The 19075-nt window shown below is 30.7% G+C and overlaps 1 protein-coding gene across 1 annotated transcript in view; it reads right to left on the reverse strand.

Moving 5' to 3' along the window:
• LOC135951499 (uncharacterized) overlaps nucleotides 1–19075 on the reverse strand; it is an 88875-nt gene that overhangs the window by 16750 nt on the left and 53050 nt on the right. The gene's annotated exons all lie outside the window — the stretch shown is intronic.

The following is a 19075-nucleotide window of genomic DNA, read 5'->3' on the forward strand; positions in this document are numbered from 1 at the left end:
TTTACTTCCAAAAAATTTTCATTCTGCCCCACTGTGCAGTGTGTTTATATTTTTATACCCACAAACAAAAACTTGGGAGTTATATTGTGTTTGTTATTCCGCATGTAATATATCGAAATATTGGCCTTTGAACCAAGTAAATAGATTCTAAGATGATCTAGCTATGTCCGTATATCTGTCCGGCTGTTGTTGGACTCGAAGGAAGGATTGAGGGGGGTGCAATTTTCCCCCTTAATCCTTCCTTCGATCAGATATATTCGGTGTTGAAAATGGGCAACATTGGTCAAGGTGAACCTGAGTTATGGACCAAAATGTGAGATATAAGTTCTATGTAAAAATAAATCTCAAAACGAAAGTTTTTGGACGATCCGTATACAGCCTAATCACAAAAGAATTAAAGTCAATTTTAATTCCTTAAAGTTGACTATTATTTTAAATTTCATACCATAAAACAAATTTAAAATTTAGTTTTATTATTTTAAAATAAGCTTTTTGTTTTGAACTTTTATGTACATTTTGATTTTTTTTAATTTTTTTTAAATTTCTTTTTATACCCTAACCACCATAGTGGGGAGGGTATTATGCGTTTGTGCAGATGTTTATAACGCCCAAAAATATTAGTCTAAAACCTAAATTATACCGATCGACTTAGAATCACTTTCTGATTCTGATTTCCGTCCGCCCGTCCGTCCGTCTGGTTGGCTGGCTGGCTGTCCATGTAAACCTTGTGCGCAGAGTACAGGTCGCAATTTTAAAGATATTTCGATCGAATTTGGTACATATTATTTTTTCGGCCCAAGGACCAAGCCTGTTGAAACTGGCTGAAATCGGTCCATTATTTCACATACATACAAATGTCCTTCCGAAATTGGACTTTATCGCTCATAAATGTTTAATTTATATATGTATCCCCACAAATTCCGCTCCAAATATGTTTTATATATACAAACTTCATGTCACCAAATTTTATTACGATCGGGACATATTTAGTCATAGCTCCCATATAGACCCGCTTCCGAAAATCACTTTAACATGCATAAATCGCTTAAAAATGTTGGTATACACACAAAATTCAACATAGTTAACTTTCATATAGACATAAATCACACGACCTAATTTCATGGTGATCGGTCCATAATTGGTCATAGCCCTCATATATGGCCCACTTCCGAAAATCACTCAAAAATATAAATTATTGAAATTTTAAAAGAATAATGTTTTTGCTCTTTTACTTAGTGTAGGGTATTATATGGTCGGGCTTGACCGACCATACTTTCTTACTTGTTTTTATTTACATTCATTGAAAAATATTTTCATTCATTTGAATGTATGAGTTTGGAAAATTTCGAAAGTTTTTTTAAAATATTTCTTATGCTACGAAAAAAACAAAAGTTCTATTTTAAAATAAAGTCGACTTTAACAAAATTAAACTTAAAAATTTCTGATAGATATCAACGCACAACATTTTATGACATAGCTTCCATGCGCACATATCAGAAAAATGCATTATCGGGCATAAATATCGATATTGATCAAAAATTAATCCCAAATTTGTCTCAATCGATCCATAATTATACAAAACTCTTACATATGCCCACCATAAATATGGTGGGCATATTGATTTTTTCATTCATTTTAAGACGATCTCGCTATGCCAATTTTCTCAAAAATATTTTTTGTTGACCTGAAACGTTTGGTATTGCAAACGGGCAAAATGTCCGACGTCTATTAAAAGTCCTAGAACTTTTGTACCCGAAACATTATTTGGACTTACCAGTATACATATTTTGAATGCATGAATCTTTACCACTGATAGTTTCCATTAATAGAAAATACAAAACTAACCAAATCGAGAGAACCAGATAAGATTCTGTATATTCGAATAAAATACTCTTACTTGTTACGTTTGTTATTACGGCTCTTATAATTTTCATAATCTCCACAATCTTGTTTACTAAAGACAACAACTAAAAACCAACAATTGTAAATAATTCACAACAATGACACTTATTGCTGGCGTTATTGTTATTAAAATAACAGCAACAACAATAAACATTGGCTTTGTCTTTTCTTATTTGTGGTACGATTGCTATTGCTGCTGTTCCAGCATTGCTTATGATTGTTTATCTAACATGAAACAAAAGAAGAAAAAAATTAATAAAATGCTTAGGGTTTATTGCCGTGTGTCCAACGCTGTGGAAAGTTCATTACAATCTCCTGCCGTTTTATCGTATCCGGTTTCCGTTGTACATGGTTTTCCCTTGACTGCATACACTCGTAATTCCAGCATTTATTCTTGTGTTTTGTTTTCTGTTGTGTGTGTCTTTTTTTTGTTTTTTGTTGCCCCTTGAATTTATTTGTTTGTATTTGGAGCCTTTAATATTCTACTGCCACCACATGACGTATGATGTGAACGGAGTGAATGTGTACGTACACATTGTTTATGGACAGCACTTATTACGCTAAAGGAGAAAAAAAATGGTTTTATTTGCTTTGATTGCACACTCGTTTGGTTAGACATGGATGTATTGTGGAGTGAAAGTTGTTTGTGTTGTGCAGCAGGTTCTTTAAAAAGTATGCTTACTGGGTGGCTGGCTGACTGCATGTTAATTAAGACATCATGGCAGACAAGTTCAAGTTTACAATACATACATATGTATTGTATGATTCCATTGAAGATTGTTGTAGGATGTATGTTTAGATTTAGAGCTGGTAGTTTTGGTGAAATGTTTAATAAGTTTTTTATTATTTTGAAAATCTGCTATTTTTAATTACAGAAACAATTCTCTTATGTGTGATTTTTTTTTGAGTTTTTTTCTAGTTTCCGCTCCATGTTTCTCTACTATACAAGCAAATATTGTTTTTGTCATTATTTCGAAAACTAAACGAAGCAATATAAAATACTAGTTGACCCGACCGGCTTCGCCCGGTAGCATTTACTAATGTTAGTTATTCAAGTTTCACCAACCCACATACACCTGCCTGTTCTTATTTATTTGCAAATAAAATATCTAAATTTGTACTGCATACTTTAGGGAGCTATTTTATTACAGTTGACTGGACTTAAAAAAAACAAAAATTTCCGAGTTATACCCGGAATTTTTGAATTTTTTTTCTTTACAAACCATCTCCTGAAAATTTCGCAACGAATAAAAATAAATCAGCCAAATCGCTTCAGCCGTTCTCAAGTGATGCTATTACATACATGGACCATTTCATTTATATATATATCAATTAGATTGTTTCTTTAGATGCTCCACTAAAATCTTTTATTTTATCTGCTGGACATTTCACAAATTTCACATAGTTTTGTCCAATAGAACATTTACAAACACTAACTGCCTGTTCCAAGATATCGAATGAAAAATGAGTCGAAAAAATTTGTATGAAAAATAATCAGTTTTTAAAATTCTTTTGAATCGTTTTCATACAAATTTGTTCGAATCATTTTTCATTCGACATCGTGAAAAATTCATAAAATAAACATTAATTTTAAATTAAATTTAATATGAAAAATTGTAATATTAGCTATGTTCAATAACTAAAAGTTGTTACTAATTAGTAACAATTGTTACTGGAAAAGAGTTCATTAACTCAAAAAACTAGCAAGTAGAGAACAAATTATGAGCGTATAAATTTTAGAGAGTGTTCTCTCGTTGCAAACTTTTACAAGCAGTGTTGCCGTTTTGGTTATTTATAACCAAAATTGGTTATTTTTATTCCTGATGTGTAGATGTGTATTTATTTTTCATTTTGGTACTTTTTTCAAAACATTTTGTTATAGACAGATTTTTCAATATACGATCCTAACGAGATCGTATATTTAGTCTAAGACTAAATATGTGTTAATACTTGTAGTAGATGTATAATTTTACTTGAGAGTTTTCATAAACAAATTATATCTATCGTGATTGGCAATTCAAGCTCTTTGAAATTATATCAAAAGATTTGAGAAAGAAACATTTTTTAAAAGATATTTACGATTATTGTGATTTAGGAATGTTAATGAGTTCCCAATATTGGTTTAATTACACAGCGGAACTGAAATTTTGGTGCCGAAAATTTAAATTTCGTTTTGTAAGAGTTGATGAACCCTCAGTACTATGTTAAACTTGTTTTTCCAGTCTGCTCGCGTTTTCGAAATATCGCCGTTTCACATTACTTATCCGATTTTTTGGTCTTTCTCCTCTAAGTTTTGGGTACTACAACTTAGAATATGAAATTTTTTTACCATGATACTGGTCTACATAAACATTTTTCTTTTGAGTATAGTAATTCTGGTAGATGTTTTGGAATATTTGTCTGATATTTCAAGAATGTTGAAATTTGACTATTTTAGCTTTATCCTCAATAAAATGTTGTATTTCGAAAATTCTAAATAAAAATTTAATACTGCACATTATAGTGAACATAGTTTTCAATTAAAGTGAAAAATTATTTAAAAATGTAATGAAATATTTAGATAATACACCCAAATTTTACATCCCAAAAAAATATTTTTTTTGTAAATTAATTTTTTAGGTAATTAGATCTTATTTCTTAATACACATTTAAATCTAACTACAGCAATATACATTTGATTTTTGTATTTACATGATACGCAGCATTTTTGGTGAAAATATCTTAAAATGTTTATCAAAGGTAGAGTATTACACTACTATTTTTATGCCCTACACCACCATAGTGGGGAGGGTATAATGCGTTTGTGCATTATTTATTATTATTGTTCATTATTTCACCTAGCCCTCATACAAATGTCCTCTCGAAATTGGACTTTATCGGTCATAAATGTTTAATTTATATATGTATCTACACAATTGGTCAAGCCCGACCATACTTTCTTACTTGTTTTGTATCAGATTTATTTATACATTTTATTCAATTTATGCAATATTTAACCAATAAATACATATAGAATAACCAAACAAATTAAAACCGCGATATTTTAAAAACAAGAGCTGCCCAAAAAAATAAAGAAAGTTTTAAAAATAAATGTCCCACATATGTGTTTTCAATTATATTTTTCGCTGCACCAAAATAATTTGTCAATTTTGTTCCCCTGATCGATTCTTTAAATTGAATAAAATTAAAAATATGTGAACAAGAAAGTTTAAATATAATATTTAGTTACCTAGCTTCAACCTTAGCTATTTGTTTAGAATGATAAACTAAAGATTACGTCTTGCGCACGATTTCCCATTAGATGACGTAGATATTCCATTTTAAGGGTTGCCAAATCTGTTTCATATGTGAAAACTACAATTTCTGGCGAAACATTTTATGTATTATGTCAGAGTTGGCAAACTTAGAATTACAATTACTTGACTATTAACCAATAGGAACACAGTTTGCGTGAGTTCTACATGCGCAGAAAGTTTTAATTATGTGCGCGTGATGGCGTAATCTTTATTTTATCATTCTTGAAAATTACCAATAGCATATGTCACAGGCTGCATGCAGATATTTTTAAAATGAAAAATGTTCAGCAAAACCACAGAAAAAGTGTAATATTTGAACAGCTATGACGCCTTTCACACTAGGCAATTTAGTTGCGCAAATCTCACGCCCAACAACCAAATATCATGTAAAATTTTCTTCTCCTTAACCCGACATTACCTCAGTCATCAACAAACACAAGATGCTCAAGTCAGATTTTTCATGAAGTACATTTTTAAAAAATTAAAAGATTCAATTAAAAGATACATTCAGTAAAAATAATTGTGTAAAATAGAAAAATAAAAAAATATATTTAATTACAAATTATTCTGGTAGATTTTTCTGAATATTTTGTGATTAAGAACTAATTTTCATAATATTGTAAATAGGGAAATCTTGACATAAAATTTATCTTGATGCATAAAAACATGACGTTTCCAATAAATTTTTTTTGGTTACTTTTTTAGCATTTTGGTTATTTTTTTAAACAAACTTGGTTACAAAAATTTTGAGGTTGTGGCAACACTGATTACAAGTTCTATTTTGAACTCGTAATAGTTAGCAGCATATATTTCATATGTTTTGTGTTATTGTTTATTTATTTACAATTTTATTATTGTGGTATCAATAAAATTGAAGAAAATGTGAGTATTTATAGATTTTAAAAGGAATAAAATAAGAAAATTGTGTGTATAAAACTATTGTTACTGGAAAAGCGTTCATTTACTTTTTACTATTATTGAGAATTTAAGAGAGTAATTTTGTAGATTTTGATTTTATTCTCTCGTTGCAAGTATTTACTGGGAAAGTAAATGAACAGACCTATTGTTTACACTGAAAATATATAGGAAAATTATTTGATTGTTGACGTTTGCTTTAATTATTTTCTAAGTTTTCTGTAGTTTATATGTATTTGACATTTTAAGGAAATTATAATTGAGAAAATAATTTATAATAATTGTACATTTTTAGTCCTGCCATGGTTTTCAAGTGAAAAGTAGTAAAAGAGAAAAATAATTTCTCTTGAAATGCATATGTGTACGAAAACAGAAAAAAACAAGTAAGAAACTATGGTCGGTCAAGCCCGACCATATAATACCCTACACCAAGTAAATGAGTAAAAATATTTTTCTTTTAAAATATCAATAATTTATATTCATGAGAGATTTTCGGAAGTGGGCCTTATATGGGAGCTATGGCCAATTATGGACCGATCACCATGAAATTAGGTCGTGTGATTTATGTCTATATTAAATTTAACTATGTTGAATTTTGTGAGTATACCAACATTTTTAAGCGATTTATGCACGTTAAAGTGATTTTCGGAAGCGGGTCTATATGGGAGCTATGACTAATTATGGACCGATCGTAACAAAATTTGGTGACATGAATTTTGTATATATAAAACTTATTGGGAGCGGAATTTGTGGAGATACATATATAAATTAAACATTTATGACCGATAAAGTACAATTTCGGAAGGACATTTGTATGCGGGCTAGGTGAAATAATGGACCTATTTCAGCCAATTTCAATAGGCTTGGTCCTTGGGCCAAAAAAATAACATGTACCAAATTTGATCGAAATATCTTCAAAATTGCGACCTTTACTCTGCAAGGTCGATTCAATAGGACCAAGCCTATTGAAACTGGCTGAAATCGGTCCATTATTTCACCTAGCCCCCATACAAATGTCCTTCCGAAATTGGACTTTATCGGTCCACAAATTGCGCTCTAAATAAGTTTTATATATACAAAATTCATGTCACCAAATTTTGTTACGATCGGTCCATAATTAGTCATAGCTCCCATATAGACCCGCTTCCGAAAATCACTTTAACTTGCATAAATCACTTAAAAATGTTGGTATACTCACAAAATTCAACATAGTAAACTTTTATATAGACACAAATCACACTACCTAATTTAATGGTGATCGGTCCATAATTGGTCATAGCCCCCATATAAGGCCCACTTCCGAAAATCACTCAAAAATATAAATTATTGAAATTTAAAAAAAAAAAATGTTTTTGCTCTTTTACTTAGTGTAGATTATTATATGGTCGGGCTTGACCGACCATACTTTCTTACTTGTTTTTTTATCAATTTGTTTTCTAAAAACCTAACATAGTTGTTGACATTTGAAATAAAATAAAATTCATAAAATATCAAAAATATTAACCACTCACTTTTAGAAAAAATCAAATATTAATTTTAAAATGGTTCAAATTTGATTTAATCACTACTATTTTAATAAATAAAACTTTTTTTTGTTCTTATTTCTAGGCGTTTTAATATTTTTTCAAAAAAACGGTTAACCGGTTATTAAACAAAAACCGAAACCGGTTTATATTAAATTGCAATTTTTCGAAGAAACCGAAAACCGGTTTCTAAAAAATGTCGAAGAATCGATCACCCTAATACATACCATGGTATCGAGTGGTTTTACCACTACATCAAATAATTACTTGGTGGGCATTGCTTTGATAATAATGCATCTCGTGGTAATAATTTTTTCGGCATCAGCAATTACGGATCCAAGTTTAGTTTTTGAAAAACGTGTCCACAAGAGCAAACAATAAGTATATTTCTGCACTAAATAATGTAATAGCTCTTCCAGCTTTCAAGGAATATACCTTACATCTTCAAGTGCGTTTAAGAAAGCTTATAAATTAGGGTGGCCCAAAACCATTTCTCAAAATGTTTGTCCTGGCATCAGTAGTGAATAATAAAACGTCCTTTCTTAAGACTTTTATGATTTGTTCATATTTCTTGCAAAGGAAACATGTGAAATATTGGTACTAAATTAAACTTTAAATTTAAAGGAGCCACCCTAATATTCATGTATATATTTGCTAACGGAATTACTGTGGTTTTTAGCTTTTGCTTTTTCCAATTGTTGCTCGAAATATACGTCTATATTCTGTTGTCATTTATTTATGATTGTATTTATTTTTTTCTTGCCAATACTGGCCACTCATACTTCTACTAGTATCAAATAAATATATTTAGATAGAAATAAAAAAATAAAATGGAAATAAAATAAAATTAAATGCTGTTTTGTGGTTTAGTGTTAAATGCAGTGACATTTCAATTTCCGTTTTAGGAAATTTATATCTGCAATTTCAGAAATTTTTTGCTATGTCTTTTTATCGATTAAAATCAAATTATGGTGTTGTGGATTAAGTTTTTATTTTATTTATACTGAGTTATTGACAATTGTGTTTATTTTTTTCTGTTAATTTCGGGAATTATTTAAAGATTAGGAAATAAAATGTGCAAATATACATATTTAAACAAATGATCTTTTGTGATGATCACCAAGCTATCGAAATGTAATTTACAGCTAATAACGGGACATTTTTAACCCCTATTTTTAAATATCAATTTATTACAATACAGTTATGTAAGTCTTATTTTTTTTCTATTTTCGTTTCTCTCAAATTATATTGAAATGAGCAAAATCGGTGAAGTAGAACAAGAGTTATGGACCAAAACCTTCAAAAAAATTAAAATTTTTAACTTCGAAGGCATTTTTAAACGGCTGCTCCGATCTGGATATAAGAAGCATTCAATTTTATATTATTAAAATGGGACCTACAAATGCTCCGGGGGCGGCGCTATGGTGGCTCATAGCAGGGTACCTTCGACATGTAAAATTTTTAAATAATTGCAATTTTTTGATTCAAAGATTTTAATATTTTGAGAAGGCGCTCGTCTAGGTCTTAAAAAAACATGCTTGCGAGTGCTATTTATCTCTTATAATTTCCGAGTTATAGGCATATGCAAATTAAAGTTTTAAAATTTTGCTTTGCCGAATCTTAAATACCCTCCACCTGCATACATATTTTTTAGGTTAATATATATGGGAGCTATAACCAATTATAGGCCGATCATCATATAATTAGGGATAGCGATTTTGGTATATATGGGGATTATTTATGACGAATTTCAACTTAATATCGATATTTATAAGATATTTATGCTAATTTAAGTGATTTTTGGAAGTGACTTATGGTCAAATATGGGCCGATCCACAACAAATTTAGTGTTGTGATTTCTTTTAGCACGAAACTTATTTTTGCTGAATTTTGTATGGATACTGCAATTCTGAAGGCATTTGTAGACAATGGAACCATATATCGGGAAGAAATTTATATGGGGGCTAGGAGAAATCATGAAACGATTCTTGTAATTTTCACCAGAGTTAGTCCTTTTATTATAAAAATGACGGGTGTAAAGTTGTATGGTATTATCAGCAATATATTTACACAAATAACCAAAAGTATGTGAAAATTGTAAATTTTTTTAGGTTGTCTCACATTTTGGCTAATAGCTCTGGTTCTACTGAACCGATTTTGCTGATTTTCAATACCAAACTGCTTAGCACAACAGTAAACATATTTTTTGCACGTCTACCAATTTTGTTTGCGTATTTTGGACGTGAGCGTGTTTTACACAGACACACAGACGGGCATGGCTCAAACGACTTAGAATTTCATAAGGACCAAGAAAATATATACTTTGTTGGGTCTCAGATGAATATTTCTCAATGTAACACACGGCATGACAAACTTATATATACCCTTATTCACCACTTATGGTGGTGGAGGGTATAAAAACATGTCCAATTTTTTTAATATGAGGCCTCTACGACGATCGGAATTTGATTATTTATGCCTAAAGATTTTTCCCAGCCCCGAAGGAAATGTGAAGCCTATGGGCAAAATTGTAAAACAAATAATTTTATCGGTCATAAATGTTTAACTTATATATGTATCTCCACAAATTCCGGTCCAAATAAGTTTTATATATACAAAATTCATGTCACCAAATTTTGTTCATATCGGTCCACAATTAGTCATAGCTCCCATATAGACCCGCTTCAGAAAATCATTTTAACGTGCATAAATCGCTTAAACCTTTAATGCATATTGTTGCCAATTGTCTACATTCCAGTTCCACTTAATTTTAGACGAATATAGGCTTGATGCTAATTCAGATTCTAATTCAGAAAAATCAAATGGAGTACGAAAAGTTTCAGCTATAGAAATTCTAAATCAAGCTAAAGCTAAAGGAAATATAATAAATAAAAATAAACTATATATTTGATACTTTATAAAAAAATAAAAGTAAAATCATGCATACGGTCCATAATTGGTCATAGCACCCATATAAGGCCTACTTTCGAAAATCACTCAATAATATAAATGATTGAAATTTAAAAAAAAAAAAAAATGTTTTTGCTCTTTTACTTAGTGTAGGGTATAATAATATGGTCGGGCTTGACCGACCATACTTTCTTACTTGTTTTATACTTTGTTATTTAGAATGAAAAATTTCTAAAAACTTTGAAAATTTCATTTAGTGTTGTTAATAAATATAGATTTTATTACATATTTATTGAGTTTCAAAAACTAAAATTTGTATCAAAATTTTAATAGGATTGCAAATATTAGGAACAATTTCATCCACATTTATTTGTATACCCTACACCACCATAGTGAGGAGAGCATAATGCGTTTGTGCAGATGTTTGTAACGCCCAAAAATATTAGTCTAAAAATATACCGATCATTTTCTGAGTCGATTAAACGATGTCCGTCTAGATGGCTGGCTTTCCATGTAAACCTTGTGCGCAGAGTACAGGTCGCAATTTCGTTCAAATTTGGTAGGTATTACTTTTTCGACCCAAGGACTAAGCCTTTTGAAACTGGCTGAAATCGGTCAATTATTTCACCTATCCCCCATACAAATGTCTTTCCGAAATTGGACTCCAAATAAGTTTTATATATACAAAATTCATGTCACCGAATTTTGATACGATCGGTCCATAATTAGTAATAGCTCCCATATAGACCCGCTTCCGAAAATCACTTTAACGTGCATAAATCGCTTAAAAATGTTGGTATACACACAAAATTCCACATAGTTAACTTTCATATAGACATAAATCACACGACCCAATTTCATAGTGATCGGTCCATAATTGGTCATAGCTCCCATATATGGCCCACTTCCGAAAATCACTGAAAATATAAATTATTGAAATTTAAAAAGGAAAATGTTTTTGCTAAGAAAATTATACAAAAAATCAAAACTGATCGGTTTTACAATTTTTTAAAAACCTGGGGTTTTAGATTAGAAATAATGTAATGTTATGTGATTTTTAAAAAATTTAATACCCAATCAATTTCAGTTTCTACAAAAAATTAACACTTTGATGAACTAAATATTTTTTATATGGAATAAATTTGGGAAATTTGATGGCTGTAAAATAATTATAATGAGTTATCGATGTATATTATATATTTGATTTGCATATTTATGGGTTTGTTATTTCACCATTTTTTTTTTATTTAGAAAATATTGCTACTTTTACCCAAAATTCGAAACTTTAAATAAAAAGTGCAACCACTAAACATTATCCGATTTTGCTAAAATTTTCAGCACTTAGATTTTAAATAACGGAGAGTAATCTAAGACCTAGGGTGCACCGAAAATCTTTAAAAATTTCAAAATAAGGGAAATTCTATGTGTGTTTTGTACAAAAAGATGTGGAGCATCATTGTTTTTATACATTTAGGTTTTACATTAAAGTCAAGTGGCTACAAATACGATTTCTTCACTCTCCAACCACTTCAATATAAAAGTGTCTCCGGGCCTCAACACTACTGTTGGCGACCCTTATATGACATGTAATAAAACAGTTCGTTTCTCCTTTCTGTAAACCAAATAAAATTTAAATTACATATACCAGAGGAGATTCTAAAATAGGGAAGAGGCAAGTAGTGACAAGGAGGATAAAACGATAATGTTTTAAATAATGGAAGATTTGTTTAACATAAATACAAACACTAATATCCGGTTGACAGAAGGCAGTAAATATTATAAAGGATAATAGAATTCTGTGAGTGTATTTTAAGTTTATTTTTTCATATTATTTTTTCCTTTGCCAGCAATGCCTGTTGTAAATACAAATAATAGTGAGAAAGTTAAGTTGTAGCAAACAATAAGTTACGAATAACAATACAATAGTAGTTATAATAACAACAATAACAACGATATGTCTAAGTATCATAGACTTAAAATTCTGGAATAAATGACATTTTTCATTTTATTCAAATTTTAGAGTGATTCAGATCCACTTTATACAACAACAGTAGCAGCAATAGCATTTTCAAATACATATAAAGAAAATCTTATTTAAACGCTTGAACGACTTTAAACAAATTTACATAAATTTTACACTTTAATGGAAATTCCTTTTGTACTTTGAAGTTTTCCTTAGTCTAGCGCAGCACAATTGAAATGAATTGTTTGTATAATGGCCCAAAAAGAATAAAATAACTATTCTTTACGTTTATAAAGAAATATTTTCCCAGATACAAGTATGCGGAGTTTGTTATTTGTTTAGTTTGTTAGAAATGCCTCTTTTTGTAGTTGTTTTAAGTAAATAGGTAAGTATTTCTTACTTTGATGCAGCTATCCAGAGATGACCCTAACTCAAGCAATTCATTATAATGGTATTTGTAAAGTAGGTTATATAAATGAAGTTAGAGAGGAAAGAATATTTTGTGGATATCATATTAAAATGTTGCTATGTTTTAAGTAAGTAGCAAGAACAATTTTTGTGGGAAGTTTATACCACACTATGGCTGAGAAATAAATTAGTTACATCTGTAATGTATTTCAAAATCTAATCTTAATCTAACTTGCATTAAAATCGTCTTTGTACAATGATTGAATGAATGTAAATTCCAAATGTTGCAATAGTTTTTTAAAAGTATTTAAGATGGGGTAAAGAATTACTCAGCTAATATCGAAACTATATTGGACAATTCCTCCGATTTTCTGGTCCCATATTGTCCAGATAATTTTTATATTATCATATTTGGTGTAAGAATTTATGTCTTTCTTAGATTAAATGACACCGTTGTTTGGAATCTGATAGTAGCTTAATGATGATCCGTTCAAAACTCGATAGAAAGTGCTATAATTCTTAACAAGTTTATTTGAATGGGTGGCCCTCTTGCATGGTAAATATTGCTACAGCAGTGTCAAACCGGAATCGGTTTTTTGACTCTATCTCACTTGCCGGAAGTCCTTAAAATGCAGGTTCATTGAATCGACTCTAGAAAATCGGGATAAGAGTGAATTACATCAAAATATTTCTTGTATTTATGGAACGAATACTTACACAGAGAATACAGATTCGTGATAGCAACCGAATTTGTTGCCAATCGAATGATTCTACCTTAGTGACCGAATTTAGCAGTTGTGGCTACCAAATTTTAAAAGGGGTAACAAATGTTAGGTTGCTTTAACCGAAATTCTTCTTTATCAACTGACATTCTGTTGATAGAACCGAAAAATTCTATGTTTGCCACCGAATCATTCGATTGGCAACAAATTCGGTTGCTACTACGAATCTGTTTTCTCTGTGTAGTTATTCAAAAACTAAAGCCGAACAAAATTTTCTAGAAAACCTGAATTTTGAAAATTATTTTTCCAAAACTTTCCATAAAGTTCAAAGAATATTTTCTTTTAATATCAATCAAAGTCATATCGCGAACAGTTCTTTTAATATCAATCAAAGTCATATCACGAACTGTTTAAAACACGATTTTGAGTTCGTTTGTTGTCTTTCAAATTATATGTATTTCATGAAAATCTATCTATGTATATTAGGGTGGTTTTATAAAATCTATTTCCGAATTTTATAGATGCTCATGTCTAGAATTGTTCATTTTAGTGTAAAAATACGATTGTTAAAGTTTTAGTTCAATCGGACTTTGCCTTACCGTGCCGAAAGTTCTTCGAAGTTTTAAAATGACTACTACTTTTTCTCATTTTGACCTCACTTATTTTCTCAACTGTTCTGGCATCTCTTGAACTTTACGCCATTTTGCAACATCTGCCATCTACTAATTAATTTTTCATTAGTAATCATGTATTATAGCAGAAAGTAAAAATCTGGTAATCCCAATTTTGTTTTTGTCTTGTCGCTTGTGTAGGTACTTGCAGAGAAATATTAATTTACAGTTTTTTGTTGCAATATTGGTAAGCAAAGGAGCCGATGAACAACTTCTGAGAATCTCCGCTTTAAAGAATATCACAGGTATCAGTCAGGTAGATGCTGTTAGCGACAGCCTTTTTTAAAACTTCAGGACTCTTTCGGCACGGGAAGGCAAAGTCCGATTGAGCTAAAACTTCGAATCGAATTTCTACACTAAAATGAACAATTCTAGATGTGAGCACTTAAAAATTTTGCCCTTTCACAAAAACCACCCTAATGTATATAAATAAAAGTCAAATGTCGTTCGTTGGTAATTGCATCAGTTGAGAACGGCTGGAACGATTTGGACATTTTTTGTGGTAAAATGTCATAGTCATAGTAAAACTTAGGTTTTTACGAAAATAAAAATTGACCATGCTCACTTTATTCGATTTATCTATAATTCAAAAACGTCTGCACAGATTTGGCAAATTTTTTTAAATATTCATAGTAATCCAATTTATGTTTTTACTGAAAGAAAAATTGACCACGCCCACTTTTTTCCGATATATCTAAAAACGCCTCGACCGATTTAGGTAATTTAATGTTCGCAATAGTCCACAAAACTTATTTACAGAAAGAAAAATTGACCACTTCCACTTTTTTTGATATATATTGATAGATATATCTAAAAACGGCTCGACCGATTTTGGTAATGTAATAATTCACAATAGTCCACAAAAGTAGTTTACAGAAGAAAAAAATTGTCCACGCTCACTAATATGCCCACTTATCAAATACATCTGCAAATGTGTTACCAAAGGCGGTGACATGGCTGAGTAAGTGCAGAGAATTCCAACGATGAAGTCACTCAATTTCAAATGGGCGCTATTTTAGCAGTAACGAAGTAATTTAAGTGATTTTTTATACCCTCCACCACCATAAGTGGTGAATGAGGGTATATATAAGTTTGTCATTCCGTGTGTAACATTGAGAAATATTCATCTGATCCTTATGAAATTCTAAGTCGATTGAGCCATGTCCGTCTGTCTGTCCGTCTGTGTAAAACACGCTCACGTCCAAAATACGCAAACAAACTTAGCAGAGTTGCAAGAAAAATGTTTATTATTGCCCTGAGCAGTTTGGTATTGAAAATCAGCGAAATCCGTACAGTGGAACCAAAGTCATGAATGAAAATGTGGGACAACCTCAAAAAAAATTGATAATTTTCACATATTTTTGGAAATTTTTTGTAAATATATTGCAGCTAATATCATAAAATTTTGCACTCGTTACTTTTATGATAAAAGGAGTAACTCTGGTGAAAATTATAAGAATCGGTCCATGATTTCTCCTAGGCCCCATACAAAATTTCTTCCCGAAATATGGTTCTATGGTCTATAAATGCCTACAGAATTGGATTATCCACATGAAATTCAGCAAAGATATGTTTCGTGGTAAGAGAAATTATATTACAACATTTTATGTGGATCGACCCATATTTGGCCATAGCCCCCATATAAAGTACACTTCCGAAAATCTCTTAAATAAGCATAAATGTCTTATAAATATCGCTATCAAGTTGAAGTTCGACATGAATAATCCCCATATATACCAAAATCGCTGTACCTAATTCTATGAAGATCGGCCTATAATTGGTTATAGCTCCCATATAAGGACCACTTCCGAAAAACACAATAACCTACATAAATATCTAAAAAATATCAATATCAAAACAAAATTTCACATACGTCCGTAGTTTATATTTAGAAATCATACTACTGGATTCTGTGAATATCGGTCCATATTTGACCATAGCTCCCATATAAGGTCCACTTCCAAAAATCAGTTAAGTACTCATAAATCTCTTATAAATACATTTATCATGCTACTCATATCTATAGATATCACTGTACCAAATTTTATGCAGATTGGCAGATTGGCCGATAATTGGTCATAGCTCCCTTATAAGGCCCATTTCCGAAAAAATATATTAACCTTAAAAAGTATTAAAAACATATCGAAAACATTCTGGATTTTGTGAATATCGGTCCATATTTAACCATAGGTCCCATATAAGGTCCACTCCCGAAAATCACTAAAATCCTCATCAATTTCTTACAAATATAGTTATCAGGTTGAAATTCAAAACAAATTTATTCAATATATACAAAAATCGATGTACCAAATTTTATGATGATAGGCCCATAATTGGTCATAACCTCCATATTAGAACTACTTCAGGAAAACACATTACCCTGCATAAATATCCATAAAAATCTATACTCAACCAAAATTTTACATCGATCAGTAATTTGTATCCAAGAATCGTACTACAAGATTTTTTAAATATTGGTCCATAATTCGGCATAGCTCCCATATAAGGTCCACTCTTGTTAATATCGTTGTTTATATGAAATTCTACAAAAATAGCCCTTAAATACTTAGGATCATAATAGGTCATAGCATCCATATATTAAACCAAAATAGTACACAGATCAGTAATTTGTATTCAAAAATCATAATCCTGAATTTTGTGAATATTGGTCCATAATTGGCCACAGCTCTCATATAAATACATAAAAATCACGTAAAAATATTTACACATAAGTCCCACAACCAAATATTTTGAAATTTGTCTAAATATATTTGTATACCCTTTTTTATACTCTGTTTCTTCACTTGAGGTTAAAAGGGAAAAATGTTGATCCAAACGTATTAACTTATTATTAAGTATATAAATTGTTAAATTTCATACATTCTAATAGGAATTTCAGTTATAAATTGCTAAATTAGATATAATTTTTTGTACATTTGAAATAAAATATCGTCTGCGTAAACTAGTCTTTCTAACTTCTAATTGTGATATTATTTCAGTTGTTATACCATCATATTTAGGTGGAGGGTTTTGAAGATTCGGCACAGCCGAATATAGTACTCTTACTTGTTTCATTTGTCGTTCATGAAATTCAATCATCAAAGAAATTTCAACGGCGGAAACTAGGAAATCCAGTTACAGGTTTCCCTCATTTATTTTTTACGATGCATTAGGTCTAGAGTATCCAAAATCGAAACCGATCAACCGGTTTTTTCATCTTTGTAAACTCCAACGGTTTCGGTTTTTTTAACTTTTCGATTTTGTGACATAACGGTTTTTGTAAGACGGTTAACCGGTTTTAATGAAATATATTTTCTAAAGCTCATTCAAACATATTTATGAAAAACTTTGATACCTTTTTTAAAAATATTGATTTATTTTATAAAAAATTGTAGCATTTGACAACATTTCGTAAAAGATATAAAATATATGCATAAAAAATTCAAAAATGCTAAATTTTCATTAAATAAACATTTAATATAAACCGGTTAACCGGTTTTTTTGAAGACAAAAACCGAAACCGCTTAACCGGTTTTTTTAAAAGACAATAATCGAAACCGGTTTTTTCAAAAATACACTTTTTCGGTTAAACCGGAAACCGGTTTTTTAAATTTGCCGGTTTTTTGGACGCTATAATTAGGTCGCATTTACACAGTCCATCCAAGAAGCGATGAGTGTTTCTATTTGCGTTTGCTATTAGTCAACGTTTGTGGCCCAACATCATTCCAAGATTTGCGAACTATAAATGATGGATTGTGTGACATGTATAGAAAAGCGTGTGAAATCTAGCGATTGTTACAGAATTACACTCTTGCTTTCGATAATTATCTCAACATACAGATTTGTGCCATGTGCTACGATATTTTTTAATCAGATGCGGATTATAACATCAAATCCAAATTTGTAACTGAGATTGAAAATTTACAACGAGGCTTTGATATAAATTGAGGAAATATTCTTGGTGATATCGAACAAGCTATCTATTCTCCGATGTACGACGCATTTAATCAAGTTCACCGGTGGAACTGGAAAAGCTTTTTTGATCCCGTTGATTTTGGCAATGACACTTTAGCACTTGCATTTGCTTCATCAGGAGTAGCAGTTACGTTGTTGGAAAGCTGTCGAACTGCTCATCCAGGACTCAAGTTGTCATTGAGTATGAAACTCAATGAAAATCGAACAGCCAACATTTCCAAGAACATTGCAATGTCCAAAGTTTTTGCCGGTTTGGTGGTGTGATGATTCTGTTGGCAGGTGATTTTCAGAAAACAATGACAGTGATTCCACGGTCAACGCCAGCCGATGAACTATGCGTGTTTGAATTCGTCCGTTTTTTGGAAACTCAAACGATCAATCTGGGGAAATATTTTTGAATAAAAATTATCATTCAAAAATGATTTTTTTTTTATTTATTTCGGTAGTAAGCCGATGCTGATTATATTGTAGCCGATTGAGACCCTATTAGTTTATTTCAATACATTGTATCCGTAGTTGTCTATATAAAATCTAAGCCATAGTAAGACCTCGTATAACTTAGCATGTGAGTATTTTTATGTTGTTCAAGTAATATAACCCAATGATATTATAATTCTGAACTGTGGGTGCTTAACCCTCTAACCGGCAAGGCTGCCTTTAGGCGGGTATGTTAAATGTATGTAATGCTGCTTTATTTGGTTATTTTCCCCGTTATAACGGTAAATATGTGTAAAGAGACAAACAATTTACTTGTTGTGATAAACAAAAACGTGCACTTGTCTTTTGTTTG

The sequence above is a fragment of the Calliphora vicina genome, chromosome 1 (assembly GCF_958450345.1).
Source record: "Calliphora vicina chromosome 1, idCalVici1.1, whole genome shotgun sequence".
Classification (NCBI taxonomy): Eukaryota; Metazoa; Arthropoda; class Insecta; order Diptera; family Calliphoridae; genus Calliphora; species Calliphora vicina.